Source organism: Anopheles funestus, chromosome 2RL (genome assembly GCF_943734845.2).
Source record: "Anopheles funestus chromosome 2RL, idAnoFuneDA-416_04, whole genome shotgun sequence".
NCBI lineage: Eukaryota > Metazoa > Arthropoda > Insecta > Diptera > Culicidae > Anopheles > Anopheles funestus.
The window spans coordinates 34,632,426-34,650,655 of record NC_064598.1 but is presented as its reverse complement, the minus strand read 5'-3'; the positions used below and the strand labels follow the sequence as shown (position 1 = coordinate 34,650,655).

General features: G+C 40.5%; 1 protein-coding gene across 2 annotated transcripts in view; it reads right to left on the bottom strand.

Moving 5' to 3' along the window:
* LOC125760992 (protein tincar) overlaps positions 1-18,230 on the bottom strand; it is a 97,603-nt gene that overhangs the window by 73,063 nt on the left and 6,310 nt on the right. For both annotated transcript variants that reach the window (XM_049421704.1, XM_049421705.1), the window contains exon 3: positions 1,761-1,804. The gene's annotated coding sequence lies outside the window, so the exon portion shown is untranslated. The remainder of the gene's footprint in view (positions 1-1,760; positions 1,805-18,230) is intronic.

Below are 18,230 nucleotides of genomic sequence, written 5' to 3'. Positions count from 1 at the left end.
CCGAGACTGTTCGAAAAATCGATTTATATGTGTCATATGAGGTGGTTTTATGAGATTAGAGCTTTTTTTCCGTTCTTCCTTCAAATGTTTAAATGATTAAAACACAAACGCGAGAGCGAGTTTTGTACGGGAGTTGTTTAAATAATGTTTGTTTGCAAAACACTAGCTGGAATCTGGTTTGATCGGTTTGTTTCTCTCCCAACGTCGCATGCGGAAAAAAATCGTGAGTAAATTTTTGAATCGAAACAGTCGTTAAGATTTAAAATTGTTCAACGTAATGCAAGACAAACTAATAAATAAAAAAAATTATAATATTATTGCTGTTACGTGTAATAAATAAAACGGTAAAAATCAAATGATAATGGAATAATTCAATAATTGCTCATCATAATTAAAATATTATTTATACTCGGCGGCCCGGTGATAGACGGCTCGATTTCACACGACAGGACCGGGTATCAAATCCCATCCGGACAATACTGATGTGTAATCCGGAGTGGAATCGTGGATCCAGTCCGGCTCCTTGTATGAAAAATTGAATCCGACTCCAACTCCTTGTATGAAAAATTCATTCCGACTCCGATTAAAAATCAAAATTGGCTGCGGCGTGTTCGGTCGAGTCCAGTCGACGTTGAGTTCGATCGAGTCCGGATGAATTCGAATGGGTTCGATCGATTCCGGATGAGTCCGAACTCGATCGGACTAGATCGGAGTTGATTGGACTCGACCAGATTCAACAGGAGTCGAACCAACGCCCTCCCCTTCCCCGCTCACTTATGCCGGAGTCATTCCGACTCCCACTCCAACTGGCGGCGGAATCGGACCGATCCGAGAGTAAGCCAGTAAGCCAAGAGAGCGAAGAGAGAGATAGACAATTAGAATATTATTTCATTGATTGATTGTTATTGAGCCGTTAACTTGCGATTATATTATATTTTTTTAGTTTAAGTAATTTTGGCAATAGTTAATTAGTATGTACTATCTTGAAGTATGTATGAAGGATTATTATGTTTCATAAAACCTCTATAGTAAGGCTACCTTAAGCAATTTGTCACCTTTAATTAAACATTTGTTGTGATTGAGCAATTGTCTATGAAAATCATTCTTACAAGAGAGACGCTCATATTCATATAGTACAATAGGAAATCTCGGTCTCAATTGTTTCACCAATGAGGACAGCCACGCTGAAGACCAAAACGATGCGAATGAAGCATAAATTCGATATTCACTTGTTGGTTTGGTGCAAACCCGGGTGCACTCCTTCCAAGCGGACGATGAAACACCGTCAATGCACAGAAGGAACGTTCAAGTGGACACGTATGCTACTAATGTTCGGTATATGCTTACACCGAACCGTTCCGCTTCGGTCGAAGTGGCAAATACCAGGACGCAAATGATGCAATAACAATATTTCTTTACGAACCACTTACGATTCGGTGGTCATTATGCATGTTTTCCGTGTGAAGAGCATAATGGCATTTGGGATGGGGGTTTTTTGGGTAATAGATTCGTTAGCTTCAAGTGGTCACATCGAACGGGTGTGTTAAGCAACGGGTGTTCTTACTCGGAAGAAGATATGCTCTTGATAAGGAAATGTTTTTACTTTTTGAAATATTAATATACTTTGATAACATGTTCCGTTTTAAAAGTATAATTGACTATCACTTTGAGAGGGGAACTAAAAATGTTTGTGATATTTTTATATTTAAAATAGCTGCATTTAAGGGTGATTTAAAAAATTGAAGAAAAAAATTACATACCTTTATCTTGGATGGTTCTTCAACCGGACGTATTGGACAAAAATCTGAAAAAAAGGAAAAATGGTTTTTTTTTAATATTATGTTAAAGAAAGGCACAACTCAAAAGGTTTCGCAAACGATGCTAGAATGATGCATTTGAATTTTCTTCAAACCGTGTTTTTTTAACGAGTATTTTTTTATTACAAAAAATCATCAAATTTGCTTACCCAAGGCAGATATTAAGCATCCGGTAAGGAACATAAAATTTAACATAGTCCATTTCAACGAGACTCATTCCCTCGAGGCTCATTTAGGGTTTTAATGACAAGACGGAATAATTTAGTGCCTAAGGTTTATGATGTTCCGTTTAAAAACAACAACCTTACAAGCTTTTGTTCATATTAAATATTGCTAAGCTTGTGCAATCTTCACCTAAAGACCTAGAACAATATTTGCCAAATTACTTACGCACTAATGTAATGTTTATGTTTTTGTAAAGTGTTTTGCCGTATAACCAGCCACGAAAGATATCGATTGGATGTATGATGGAGATAATTTAAAACTTTTTCACCAAGAATCTGCATCTTGGATGAGAAGGTCCTATCTTTCGCATCGTTGCTTCTTTTCTGATATTTAGCTGTGTGAACCCAGGCGTAGAAAAGCAACATGCGGGAAAGGTTAAAATAAGGTAAGGTAAGGTTCATGCATACAGCATGAAAAACTGACCCGAACAACAAATTTGGGTTGATTGTTTTATCGCTGCTATACCCGAGGTATTTGAAAGTTATAAATATGCTTTGTAGCTTACCCTGTTTTAATGCTATTACGTACGTAAGTTTCTCAGAAATAAAAGATTATTTTCCAAGGATACTGATTATTCCGCTTGATCCTATTGTGTGTTGCGGTTGAGAGAAATTAATGCTTTTGGATTAGACACAATATAATTCGTTTATGGAAGATCCGTCTAATTTAAATATGTAAACGATTTAACCAATTTTTTGATGTACTTGTCGTTTGTCAAGAAGTTGAAAAGCCGGGTGTTTCTTAACATAAATACACCCCAAAATTATTGACAATTGCTAATAAATAAAATTTTATTTGTAAAACATATGTTACTCCGCTAGAAAAGTTAAATTCACAATTTAATTTTGATTATTTAATATAATTAGAGTTTTATTAAAATGCAGGATAAGTTTGTAAGTACAAAAAAATGTCAAAATACATTTAAATGCTGCAGTTTTATGCAATGATTGCATAATGTTATATGGTTATCATGGTGAACGTTTATGTACATACAGTCAGCAAATTATATCCAACCATATCAATCAATTGCTGCCAATTAAAAGTGGTTACGCGAACACGTAAACGCCATTTTCTAGTCCAACAATCAAATTGCCATAGCACAGTAATCAAATAATCCATTGAAATGGCACCACTCGCATGCCAAACAGACGTGTAATGTACGGCCTCATACAGTAACGTTTTCCGATCGTCGCCAGGGTTGTTGTCCTTACGCCGAGTAGTGACGAGAATTCCCCTTAACCAACAACCAACTGTGACAACTCATTCATTACCATCATTAGTTAGTCATTCACGGATATTCACGCCCCGGAACACATTTTTTTTCCTGGGGTTTCGCGTTTTAACTAACAGAACCCTGGATAAGACTAAAAATAGAACGAATGTGACACACGGTTGGAGGTCCAGAGTCCTATGAAAACGACCTGCAGAGACGAGGGAAGCAGGAATCATCAACGGGGTACAGATAAATGGTTTTAAGTCCTGCTGTTTGGCTCGGGCAAAGTGTCCTCTAGGAGGTGTAGAGTGACTTCGCGTGTGTGCAAGCGTAGAACAATGAACGCATCCAGAAATATTAGGTACCAAGTGTTTCAGGGTGATGACAAATGCAGGTCGAGGGTGCCATCATTTATTAATTTTTAACATTTCGGGCACTAGACTAAACTCGGTTGTTTTGGGTGTAATATGAACCTTGGAAATGTGAAACACAAGGGTCCTAGATTCGAAATTTGTCATACTCGAAATAGGGGAACTTCTATTTAGATTTGGTGCCATGTGACAAACAATAAACTTCCTTTTGGCTTTTGCGAGAATTTCTACCGTTGTATTTATTGTGAAAGGTAACCTCAACTAAAGATCTTGTTCTGAACTCCGAAAAGTTTGGGTATTTTCTTTTGCTTATTACCCAGGAAGTCTTCCTAGAAAGAAGGTCACCTAGATGAAGCGTCTAAACTGGCTAAACATCGAACGAACCCCATGCCACGGAAGCATGCGTAATGGGAGTTATAAATTATTCATTTCCTCTGGGTCATTGATGGCAAACAATCGTCACCAGCGATCGGCGAACGATTGTCACATGGTCGATAGTTATGTTAGTCCCTAAACGGATTAGGTACTCGGATGCTCTACCCGTCTCTGACCGGGTTTCCTTCCTGACTGGATGAATAATTGAACCGTAGCCGATGGACGAGATGCTAACCTAGAAAATAGCCAGATGATAAGCAAAAATCGAGGTCAAATCGTAAGAATGGTCCCGATTTTTATTACGCCACACAATTGGTTCACTCTTGCGGTATTTGTTCGCCAGCATAACTACTAGTAGGCAGGCGGCAATCAACAAATCGATGGAGAAGAACAAAAAATTCGGTGCCTAGAATTACACTTCCGTAGCGACCATCCGGTGGCAAGAAGTAATTACTTTAAAAGTCTTTAGGCGAACGAACAAACAGGGAACACGTGCCGAAGGGGATGCCGTTCGTGCCGATTGTTCGTAGAGGAAAGGAATATAACATTTTATCAATCGATAAGCAGCTGCCGGCAGTTCGGTAGCGTGGTTAAGATACAAATATCAAACCCTCCAACAGTATTTCTGAGGGTTTTTTCGTTCTATTTCCTCCTACCATATTTTTGACCGGAATCAATTTGCACCATTGCAGGCTGTCAAAAAAATTGATAAGAAACCATCCCATCGCACGGTGAGACACACGTGCAGGGGATCAACATTCTTTACCCCTTAAATCTGTTTGGTCCTGCAGGAGCATATTCTGTAGAGGGGATTTTGCTTGTAGTTGTTCGTTAATGCATCACTCCTACGGCTAAAAAAAACTACAATCTTAATCCAACAAACAGGGATTACATCCTGAATCGCATAAAGCATGATATAAATTGCGTGCAACGATACGCTGAGGATGGCGTAGTGTCAGAAGCACGCAAGGAAGAAAGCACATAATGAAAATGCGTTCCAGCCGAGCGGCTATGAAAGTGATCCTCCGAGCAACGAAGAGTAAGCTGGTATTATGTACGAGCGAGCATGGACAGGTGAGACGGTTCGTAAGGAAAAGCATAAGGAATATCATGCCATCGAAATCACACAAGGCAGTTCCGACGAAGAATCGTGTCCGGTCCGGGTGGTGTCTGATGATGGAACTTCATCCATTTGGTGCACCCGAACGGATTCAATCGTTCCTGCAATCGGGAATATAATGCGAGAAGTTTGAGGTTTCGGCAAAAGGAATCGCCTTTCGGAAGAATGACGATCCTATGGTAACGAGGCGAACAAACGGAGCCGTAATGTATGCGCAACGGAGCAAACGGGTACGAGTCTTACACGGTTTTATGTCTGGTTGATTACTGCAGAAGTTCGCCCAGTAAAATGGATGAGAAACTTTTGTTTGCCCTCAGCGGCAGGAAGTAGCGTACAAACGATGGGGAAAAGCTGACAGAAGCTAAACCATGGTGCAGAAACCACCAGAGAGGGAGGAGGATTCGCTAAATTAGGGAATCTTCTGGAGGACTTATTTCTCGCTAAAGTTTTGGTAAGGACCCAGTCCAGTGCAGGAAGTGATGTCGTTTCCTTCATGGAGTTACGTCTGTTACGTGATGAGTCACCAGTTTTGGATCGATTGATCGTTATAGATAAAGGTAGGATTTGTGGGCATCAGTGGCATCAGTAAACTTAGGGCATTTAGGAAAGTTTGTTTCTTTGCGAAGAAAAAAGAAATAGATTTCAGACTGATTGTGGTGTCTAGCTCATTAAAACTAAGATAGCAACTTTAGGTGCTACGTGTAAATCAAAATTCCATAACCAACAAAAACCTTGGTAAATCTTCAAACTGGACATCGTTAGTATGGAATAGGATTTATTCCAACCTTAAAAGAATCTCGCTTAAAAATGCGCAATATATATCTTTGCACGCTTCCCATCTGTTGCGTTTCAGAAAACACCTTTCAATCACAGGTTTGCTACCTGGGTTGACCTCCTCAAACGACGCTTCTAACATAAACATTCACCATCTGCCGGTGGCTCTAGGCTCGTAGTTGGCTGGTACGATGAAGTGCGTCCCATTAAGGGATTAGGCTTTGCATGCTTGTAACGTGATCGTTTTGATAGTTTCGTTCCGATTCTCCAAACATTGCCGATGGTAGCCCATCGTTCGACAGTTTGGCAAAGGCTCCCTGTTGCTTTAGGGTAAAGCGTACAACTTCAAACCACTATCCTTCGTCCAGCAAACGATGAAGCGGTCGGTTCACCGAAATACACTCGCATACACACACACCTGGCCATCGATGATATTGGATACCGGCAATGTTCGCGCACCCGAAGGTACCAATTAGAATGACGGTCGTCCGTCAGTAGTGTTTGGTCCACAGGCAGATTCGTACAAGTTGCGGCAAATTTTTAACCAAAGGCTTGAAGATGGCATGGTGCAGAAATGCATTTTTTTGTTGCTGTTGCTACCATGTTGTGTTTGGTAGCATTTGGAAGCCTTATTTGCCGCGATTGACTTGACCGTTGCAAACATTAAGGGTGCCCGGTACTCGAAGCAGATCATTTGCTGTGTGCTGTGCCCTTTTTCGGTGTGCATCCGTTGTGTTTTGCTGTTCCTTCGCCATGAGCCCCGTACGGGTGAATTTATGTTTTTGCAGACGGTCCTCTTTTTTCGTGTCTCTGTTTTTTCCTGGTTTATCGGAAAACCGTCCGCAGCAGCGTGTGCATCTCGTACCAGCGGGCATTTTGGTGGCAGGTAATCGACCTGACCAAGCATGAAATGAAACAGCTAAACAGTAAAAGCGGCCCGCATGGAGAGGAGGAGAAAAAAAATCATCCCGTAGTGGCTGTGAGTGCCGGCTGCTGACCGAAATTGCTGTGCATCAGGGAGCAACCTGATTTTCAACCAGATTCATTCCCTCTTCTCGATTGCAGAATCCCTTCGAAAGGATGCACGAGCGTGAAGGTGAGCTCCAAATACACAATACCGTAGTATGGAGCCAACTGTTCAATACGTGAAGAAGTGAAGTAGAGGGGTAAGGAAAAAGCAAAGACTCATCATTTCGTATCGAAACCGTAACGCAGAGCAGCAGTTTTTTTGTGTGTGGAAGCTGTAACCGGCAGGACCGGTCGTGTACGAAGACGATGCGTAGGAAGAAAAGAAGAAATAAGGACAGAAATCGGAGCAATAACAGAAAAAAACCGGTGAGCAGATGTTCGAGTTCTCCAACCAGAAAAAGGCCGAGCGCGTCACCGTGTTGTGGTACAGATTGATCGAGGTTTCAGGGATTTTATTTTTATGGCAATGTTTTCTTGAGGTTTTGAGCAGAAGGCGCACACTCGGCGGAGAGGATCAAAATTGTTGTCTTAAAGATATGCTGTCGTTCATTGTTGAATGTTTTTATTTCCATCAAAATGGTTTTGCGTGTTCAGTTTAATCCCTTGACAGTGTGTCAATTTTGGAAGCTGTTCATTTCAAAAATGTCTCTTACAATCCTTTTAGGCTCAAAAAAAAACACACAGGAAACGTTCAGTGTCACGTAATTGGTTGAAGGGTTTCGATGGTTACAAATCCTTGTGTTTTTTGGTCGTTTTTGTTTTTCGATGGGCCCGTATCCACCGAATTGAATATTAAGATCCTCTTGTGTAGCTGTCCCGCATAAGCGCAGAGTGTTCGAATTTTAAATCCGGACATAAATGACCACGTCTCTGGACCTCGTGGGGTGTACATTCAAAACCCCTGAAAGCCGAATGTATGCAATCATTAGTCGAACATGTTGCCACACTTGGTTCAGCTTTTAAACCCGTTCGGACAAAGTGAGGTTAAGCCTTCGCTCACGGGAGGCAGTAAGAGAAACTTCAGTCACCATTTGGTTGGCGGTTTTATTGGCATCAAAAATACACTGGTCGTGGTATGTGAGGTTCGTGGTTACAAATTTCAACAGCAATACGATAATGAAAATCGCATACATACACCGGTGGATGTGGGCCGTCGTGATGAGTACAGCGTTGGAGTGTTGTGCCGATTCTAGTGCTCCCTGGGGAGTAATTACACGCAATGCTACTTTGCGTAGAAAAGACTTGCAACTGAGCTGACTGTGAACACGGTATGCATACTAACTAGTGCAATGGGAAAAATATACACGGTAAATTTCAGGACATGAAACACGGTTCGGGCAGGAGATAGATATGTGGTTAGTATATCCGTAGCTGGTTGTGGCAATTTTATAATTTATTCGTTCACAAGTGTGTGAGATTTTACGAATAGTTCTTCATAGTGGTCGGAACTCCGGTGTGGATTCATGAATCCACACATGACTCCGACGTATAAAAATTAGATTGAACTCCGGGAAAAATCTGGAATTTATTCTGGAGTAGTCCGTAATTGACTCCGAATTACTCCGGAGCTGATACCGGATTATTCCGGAGCTGAATCGGATTTAACTTCGGATTTAACTTCGGTTAGTGAGCGACACAGCATCCTCCCCCTCACTCTCCCCTTCCGCCCGGTCGTTAATAGTCCCAGAGTTACTTCAGAGTTAACTCCGGAATGTCTCGAAGCCGGATTAATCCGACTCGGGCAAAATTGAGGATGTACCCATCACTAGTCCTTCACACGTGATGGAATAATTTAGTAGTGATATAAGGTAGAATTAATGGAATCAATAAATGAAATCTTGTGGAATTGATGTTTTAATTAAACGATTAACAAATTAAATTAAAACCAAAGTTTTAACCTCAATACCAACAAATAATCCTACAAATAAATTAATAAAGGTACTTATATCAACACATAAATTCTATAATAAACAAAGCAACTCATTTCGTAATTATACAAATAAAAGTACATATAAATTTCAACATCCAAATTAAATTTAAGACCCTATCGAAATAACATAATTCGTTTCACCACATCTTCCTCGATAAACCTTTCAGCATAAGAATAGTTTATGTGCGCTCGATTGCCCGATTATATACAAACGAGACTAAATTTGATCATCATTTTCCACTGGTTCTCAGGTCTCGGACCATCCTGATTACCGCAACCCGACATAAACATTCGATCGCATTACTTATTCACGCACGCTTTTCCGTGGTTTTTATGTTTTGTTTAGCTCCGTCGCACACAGTCGGTGGGCGTGAAACGTTCCCTTTTCCAGGGGGGAAGAACACATATGAGCCGTATGTTGTGGTTTTCGGCGCACCAAGGGGACAACATGCGGGTGCTAGAAATGAATGCTGCAGCTCGATACCACGACACCTTAAAACTTTGCATCCGCACACCATGGCCTGACGCAACGGAAAAAATGTTCGTACGAAGGCTTTGTGTGTGGAAAGTTATTCGGAAATTAATTATGCTGAAATTGTTTACAACGTTGGTAGCCCTCCGTACGTACAGCGGTGGTGCATCGGGTTTTGTGCACTGTGTTGGAGGGTGGAACTGGCAGCTCGATATTGATGGCCGCGTGTGGTGTCCAATGTTTTGAGTACCATTCGCAACGCCAGCTCTACTAAGCGGTATTCCATACCTACACCAGGATGCTGTTAGTTGCCACAGAATGGAGATGATAATTTATGCGTGGAAAGTAAAACAAAAAAATGGGGAACAACAAAGTGTTCCCTACGGCATGATGTCCAGCGGAATCGATAAATAATCATCCGATGGAGTATGTTTTTTTTTGTTGGAAAACACAAAGTTGCATGTTACTGGAGGATAAAGTTTGTTTGACTATATGTTGCAACTGGAGAAAGTAAGGAGTAAATTATTTGCATATGATGAATATCGCTGGAAATCGAATACTAATAAGCAGTGTCAAGCAGTTGCAGTAGATTAAAAAAAGCACTTAAATTTCGGATCATCGATTTCAGGACAAATAACTTTTTCAAAAAAAATCAACGGCTAAAGCAATTTTTATGCTTTCGTTTTAAATGTTTGAAAAAAGATGATATCTTTATTTAAACGTACAAATCGGACTTGTTTGGGAAACTAATCCGCTCCGGAGTCCTATCGATTTCACCTGTAACTTGTGCGTTTGGTACAGCCATTTATCGAAAATTGAGCCAAAAAGCTATCCGATTTGCTGCTATGGATGAATGAGCACTTAACGGTATAGCGGGTATCATCGATGTACGACGATGTGGCTATTCTGCAGTGTACACCAAAAAGATACTTGAGCTGAGCTATTTATCAATCCGCATTTACCAACGCCTTGTGTGACATTTTAGCAACTGTTGTATAACCCAAAACTGATGAGTTACGAAGTTACAGACCACACATGACAGTGCGTTTACCAAGAAACCCACCCTAAAAAGCGCAAGTTAATGCCACACGCTCGGTATCGGATAGACTTTGTACAATTTTCACCAGAGACACTTGCAACACACGGTAATTCAATATATGGGAAGGTTCGAATTTGATACTGTCCTTTTCCGTGTACCGGGTTACACTAACTTCATCGTGTTATGGCATTCACGAAACGCGTTTGTGTAAGTGCCCAGAGATTCTTACGGCATGACTCAACGCAATGACTTCCATCGTCACAAGTCAAAAAAGCATCGATGCTCTTACGTTTGGACACAAAGCGACTTCGTAGCAAACACTTCCAATGCGTTAATCACATGTTTTCAAAGTTCCAATGTCAACCATTGGTCTTTTAAAAGACTCCCCGAAATCTGCCTTTTATTTCCCGAAAATGGACGAAACTGAGACGATACTCGTTATCGAGCATGGTTCCCAGAATGTTGGGTGGTTCGAGGCGGCTTTTCAAAATAAAATGATTGATTACAACCTAACTTGCCGTCGCCGAGAGCAATGTGCTTTGTTTTGGGTTAGATGCTGGGGTTGATTTCGGTTTGATCCGGCTAGTCGTCGTCGGCGAGAACACTGGTACAGGGCATGCAAAAGGTGAAGGTCGTTCCGCCTCAGGGCCTAATTAAGAGTGATGGAGCAATTAAAATGGACGGTAATTGAATCCGTTGAGTAGTGATAACAATAATGTATAAAGTGGGGGGATATTTAGGTTGAAATGAAATGTTCCCTTTTTTGTTGAAGCTTGCAACAAAGACAACATGTTGCTTTTGGAGTTTTTAGCCGCTCAATGTGAATGGAGACGTTTGTTGAGATTTTTACAATAAAAAATTACAATCCAATATTGTGCAAATGTTATCTCTCATTTAATCATCTAATCGAATCTAGACAAAAGATAAGAATTTTAGTTAAAGCTTAAACGGAAATTGAATAAACCATGAACGTACAATAAAGCACATTATATCTCACTTTCCTTATCATCTATAAGGCACGGCGTGTGTGTTAGGAAACGTTTTAATGCAAATATGTTTCCATACAATAAGCGAATTAAACCTGTCCATGTCCATTGTACGTACAGTAGAACAGCTTCTGTAGAATTCTTCATCCTACGTGAATCATTTGCATTTTGCAATTCAGATGCAGATGCATCTTGTCGGACTGTTATTTCGATGAGTCAATAAACGAGTGTGTCTGCAGGATTCCGGAAGCATTCGCCCTTACCATCCTCATTTCTCCCTTTGCCTTTGCTTGTGTACGAACCTAAACCACAAACCGAAGAGTTGCTCACTTGCTGTAACATAGTTGCACCTTTGCCCGAAAGGAAAGGAGTGTCAAACACTGGTCGGATAAAAAAGCGGAAACCATCCCGTTTCGCTGGCCACACTCAGACAAAAAGGCAGAAGGATAATCTAGCGTGAAGTGTGTGTTTCATGGGTAGTAGTAGGTTCGTTGCTTACCGTTTTGTGGTTTTTTGTTGTGGTTACCTTGGTTCATCCCCGCCGGGTGCGGTAGGATTTGAGGTGAACGAATTGTTGGAAGATTCTGTGGGCGAGACCGGTGTTTGATACAGACATTTTGCAGAACTGCCTTCTGCTTTTCCGGGAACCATTTCTTCCGTGTTTGAAGGGAATGAATATTTCAACCATGTCTGGGTGTACCATTCTTGACGAAAGTCGTCCCTTATTTAAGCTTTAGAAAAACATTCTCCAAAAACTCAAGCAGCCGGCGCTGGGACGGGAATGAAATTTCGATCGGATCCACTTGAGTTTGGCAATTTCGAATTACAAATAGCTTGTGCAAATATTGAATCGGTCCAAGGGATAGCGCATCAGCGCTTGAAGGGTGAAATTCGTATGGGTGAGAAAATTTAAGAACGACAGACAAAATGTAAGAAGCAACACAAACAAAATCGTGCATGTGTTTCTTCACAAGGAGCTATACACGTTAAGTTCATCCCTTCACACGTCTCAACAGTTGAACTGGAACTCGCTTGACGGTGGTGTAGCTTCTGTCGACAGACAGACATCAAATAGACTTGAGATGAAGAATTTAAGTAAATTAAAAGTCCCTCCGTTTCAACTGCACACACTGCACTGGCGGATCTGGATGGAATGAAAGTTCATGCTGACTTGTTCGTACATAAAAATGGAATACATCCGTGTAAGTGCCAAATCTTCTCAACCCCCCCCCCGAAAAATGAAGTGAAATGCTATCAAACGAAGCAATCGCTTTGCAGTGTTAACTTTTGATCTTGAATTGCTTCTTACGGAAAACGGGGGACCGAAAATTACTCGCGCAATGCAAAAACGATGGTTTTGTTGCGTGTCGAAACTTTTGCCTTACGGCGTAAAAACCTTCCAACCAACGTGGAGGAGTTTTATGGTAAGGATTTTAAGAGGGTTGTGGGTTAGAATAAATGATGGCAGAGGTATCTATACTATAACGTAGAGGGATACGTATTCTTTAGTATGAAGAGTGGAGATGGAGAGTTATCTTGAAGACATTCCCCTTCTTATGATAAAGTGGAATGTACTGTGAAAGGTACAATTCTCGTCAGAATCTGCCATGTGACCGAGCAATCGAAATCATGTGAAAATTAGCGAGGGTGTTCTGTACAAAATGAAAATCGAATTACGATTTCAGTACGTTCTCGGTTCTCTTCGTAAGATATACTTCTACATAAATTGTACGAAAGATCCCTTCAAATGCTACCGAAAACCAAGCGACCAAGGTCAAGAAAATACCAATTACCACGATTTCCTTTTGAAACTTCATCGTCGGCTGTCATCAGGCTGTAAGGAGCGCATCTTAACTAAAAACCCTCCGATACTCCAAAAACGGCTGATTGTACCAAGACATGAGTCACAGCATCCTAATCACACCAAGGAACTCAGAAGGACGCACCAGAAGGCTTGGTGGTGTCAGCAAATTGGCAACCGATATCAGTTGCTGTGGTCCTTCGGCTCCTTCATCCGATGCTGTTTAATGCCCTCCGGGTTGCTCAATAAATGAGGAAATCGAATTTAAATTGAAATCAATTGATAGTCTCTGATTGCCCAGCGACCTATCGACCTATCGTCGTTTCCCATTAGTCAGTCGAAAGGCGACACAATTCCACACCGACGGATATTGGATGGCAAAAAGACTACCCGCCCCATTCCCAATAATGGGTAGAGTACCTTGATGAAAAGCTTGCTGCAATGGGAGCAGATTCCGAGATGAGATCCAGTGACAGTGGTGACGCTTCGGGTCAGGAGTGTTTGACATCCCAGTTCCAGTTGTCCTGTTTTGCTTCCTTTTCCCGCTCTCCTCCCTCGGCCCCCAAAAAGGAATGACGATTGTGGTGAAATTTTAGTCGGAAATGAAATGAAAGCTCGCTTCCGTTGCGGGGAAAAAAGGAGCTGACTTTTGGAGTGCTGCTGGTGTCATGAAGTGAACATTACTGACAACAGTTGCTAATGAAGTCTGAAGTATTGCCATCGTTGCACGATAAAAGTGTCTATTGGACAGGTGACAGTGAATAGAGAAGTGTTTTTGTTAAATATATTTGTTCCAACTACATAAATTATTCAAACTTATGTAGCTCATATGAGTAAAAAAAAACAACAGAAAACCATGTTAGCCACACTCGTGAAGCAATCACGTCAAGTACGATTATAAACTGAAATTAAAATGCGTCAAAAATTCAAGTACATTAATGAAACAATTCAAAAGGAACATAACATCAGTGGTTTCACCCGTCCGCCCTGTTCGCCCAGGGAACATGCTGTGATTCGTTTGCACCGAGAGATGTCCTTTACGTACACACACTCTCTCCAACTGTAGCAATTAGTCGTCTAGAGTTTGGTCGAGTGCATTTTGCTGCCACATACGCACATGCACAAAAGGGAAAACCACTTCACAAATGCCAACCCGAATGCAACCATACTTCAACAGCTCTCAAAAGGATATTTCGTTTGTAAAAAAAACAAGAGAAAAAAAACCCTCACACCCCGTGCCGAGTACTAGGAACACAAAAACGTTCCATATTTCACCATGATGTCAATCATCATCAGTTATATTATTTATACCCCAATGGCGTCACACTTAATATCAATAATTTTGGTTGGCGACACGAAAAAAAGTAATAAAACATATTTTCCACAGTCTCCATATTTTGTGAGTTTTGGAAGAGTAGAAACTGAAGTAGTTAAAATAAAAATAATTTAAAAAGTAAAAAATAAATAACATTCAACCATTTTTATTTCGTTCCAAAGGCACAAAAAGATGTAAAGAAACAAGAATATTTTTTAATTCATTTTAAATTTCTTTTTTTTTGCTGCTGTTGGTTGATTTTCCCTGTGAAATGTTTTCCGCCCACGCGCGTTATGTACAGTCGGTTGGGTGTAAATCAAACTTTTATTCCATCACCATATTACCCATTTTTGCGGAAGTGTCCGAAGCAGAACATAAAAATATCATCCCACACTATTCTATTTTCCTATTTGTATGGTATACAAAAAAAATCAAACTAGGTTGTACAAGAAAATAAAACAACGCCGGAAAAGGTATGAAAGGATAAAGGCATGAAACAAAAGCATACTCAAAGTTGCAACTCCTCCCACACGATAGGCCACGGGTGGAATGGAATCGAAAAAAGTTATGCTGCACGAGCACAGCGCGTTACCCTTTTTGGACGGGGAAATATGTGCACGTGATTATACCGTGAACCGTTTGACGCTAGGCTAGGACAATAATATAACTTCAAACGGGGGTGGTAACAGCAGCATTTGGCGTATTTTGCTGGTGCAAGGGAACGATCGCTAGAATCTCCAATAGAAAGGAAACGAAAAAAAAGAAACCGAAAAAAAAGTTGCCAAACATGAACACACATGCCGACCAGAGACCTGGCATAAAGTTGAAATATGTTTAACGTGACTTTTTGCTTATGATTTTTCATGATATGTTTTTTCCTTCTTTTGCGACAACTTGGAGGTATAGGTACAACGAATTTAATTTTCCGTGCACTGTGTGTTTTTATTTCGACATTAGCTTTTACGTTCAGGCAAACAGACACACACACAGGTCGAGCAAAAGGTGGTTTGTGATGTGTTTTTTATTTGCTACACTCGTAAAGAATTGTGCAGCATGGTTTCCATTCCTCACCCAGGTTTAACTAGTTTCGCAAAAGATAATTTCATCCACGAAACAACCGACAACTCCTAACCATCGTTAGGGTTTGGATATTGTTCGCAACAATAAAAGACGTTGAACAGTTGATATACACATAGAACCAAAAAAAAAATCCCCGACGCAAACACACACAAGACAAATTAAATCCTTTTTTTTCGGAGGCACGTGAGGGCAGAAAATTGGCAAACAAAAATAATAAAATAGGGTTTCATTCGAGAATGCTGGTAGTCGTTTGTCGTTCGTGACCGGTGAATCATTTTCGGCTAGGCAAAAAGTGGTAAAAGTGGGGGAAAAACACACCCGAAAGGGGTAACATAATTTTGAAATTTTGTGCAACATTTGTGCAACGTGTGAAATTGCGAAATTTTCAGTCACGGTACGCAAAAAGAAACAAGCGGGAGAATTCTATCGTAGCTGTTTTAGGTTCTCTTGTGTTGGTTGCCGTGTCGGGAAAGTTTTTCTTCCACTTATCAGGGCGCTTCGAAACATCGTTTTGTTTATTTCCATTCGAAGAAAAGGAAAATGTTCGGGAAATTGTGCAGAGTGCAAATATTTATTCAAGGGATAACACGCAAAAAAAAAAAAAAACAGATATGTAGGTCTGCCGGTTTAAACTAGAACTTTTGTGTCGGCAAACACGTGGTAGCTTCTTTATGATTTTTCTGCAAGGGAAAGCATCGGTAGTGGAGCACCATTTTTCCTAATCGATTCAGATTTCAAGAAGAATATCTGGGAAAAGAAGATAAAAATGCGAAACCCATGCTACATTATAAGGGAACGAGCAATTGCCATTCTGAAGACGTTTTTCTCGATTGAAAATCGATAGTCAGACCAATCTGCAATAGTATCGAAGAAGTTTGTTCCGCCTTCATCGTGTTCTGACCAAAAGCAATGTTCGCTTTCACGATTTTCGCGAAGCAATGATTCGCCACAACCACAGCGGCCAACATAAGAAAGGAAACATCGCAAAACATTAGCCTTTTGGGTTGGTTGGTTAGGAAGACAAAAAGAGCTCGGTTTAGCTGTTCTTGTCGGATAATCCGTAGCTGGCCAGGATTACTTGCTCGGTATTTTGCTGACAAAAGTGGACAAAGGCGGATAAAAATGTAGTCAATATAGTTGAGAGTGGAATGTTCGAAATCCTTGATAATATAGTAAAACGCATTGTGGAGAAACGATATTAAAAACGTTAAATGTATTCATCTTGATCACTTTCAAATAAGAAATAAAAGTATAAAAGTAGGAAATATTAAAAAAAAAACATTTTTCTTTTAAAAAGGAAAATGTTTTTGCCATTAAATAATAAAAAATGTTGTTAAAAATGATAAGGTTTATTAGCACTCAGTATCGTGTATGCTGTAAGCGCCTGAAACTATGCAATCAACTCCTCATGCGTTGAGAACGTACAGGCTTCCTTTATGTTCCGTAGTAGTATGAGTTAAAAATAGTGAAATACGCACCCAAAACTCTATGTATAAAAAATGGCTCTCGAAAATAGTGATAGTATACTTTTAAAAAATGTAAAAGCAGGAAAAACTCTGTAGCAAAAATACGTCAAAAACGGAAATAAAAAAATATAAAATACATTGAACAACGAAATCAGGTCACACGGAAGAGGTGAAACTAATCACATTTCATAAAAGTCGTTGACACTAATCTGCTGGCGTACCAGTTAGTTCAATTTAGATTTCAATTTAGATAGAACCCACTGGGCATGGGGCGGAAAAGGTACAGATACACGCACAGCAATGTATCCAAAGGAGTTTCCAATGATTCATGGTTGAAAGGAAATTGATCAATTATTCTAGTGCGCCACACCACAGCTAGCCCATTTGTCATGCAGAAGCTCACGAAGAGCTGGAGAAAAATTCGAAAACAGCCATTTTGAACAAAGAAATTTACTGAACTCTTTCGCTGGATTATAGATTTTTGTAAAAGTAGAAAAAATTAAACAAAAAAAAAATACACTAAAACGTCACACCCTATGTTAACTTTATGGTTTAAAAAGCAAACACATCTCGCCACGTCATCCATTCGATGAGCTGGAAAATGCATGACTTTCCCGATAACACACAAAAACAGCCTACGGCATGGCAGGGCGGCTAGCGTTTGCAAATATTCACACCTTTATGGTCCCACCGCATAGGCCAGTGGGCTTGCAACCCCCAGAACACAATGCTCATCCTTCATCCGGTGCAACAAAGTCGCACCGAGTGTACGAAACCGGAAACGAAACGTTCGAACCATCGCATCGTACAGGATACGTGTGGACCGATCGATAACGTGTACGCTGATTTAGCTGATGGAACACCACACTATACTGTGTACGGTCCGTACGGTGGTCATTCATTTGGCTGAATACGAAAAGCTGTAAGGATGGGCACAAAAGGATCGTATCGGAAGTGGCAAAAAAACAAAGTTTTCGACCAGGTTTTGTATGAGCTTTTTACTATGATCAGAAAAAGGTGGCCAAAATTGATGTCTTCCAGAAGGGGTTAGAATGTTGGATACGTTCAACCGGTTTTAGAATTACGATGTTTGGAGCTTCTGCTTCAAAGGTGGTTGATGGATTGTTTTTTTTTTTGGTTGTCTTCTGTCTCATTGACGTTATTGATCTGTTGCTGTATCGTATTGGGCCTCGTCCTCGTCACGGTTTACATGATCGTCGGCGATGCGAGGTTATGTTTCTTGTTGAATGAGCATGAGTAGAGTGCGGCAGAAAGAA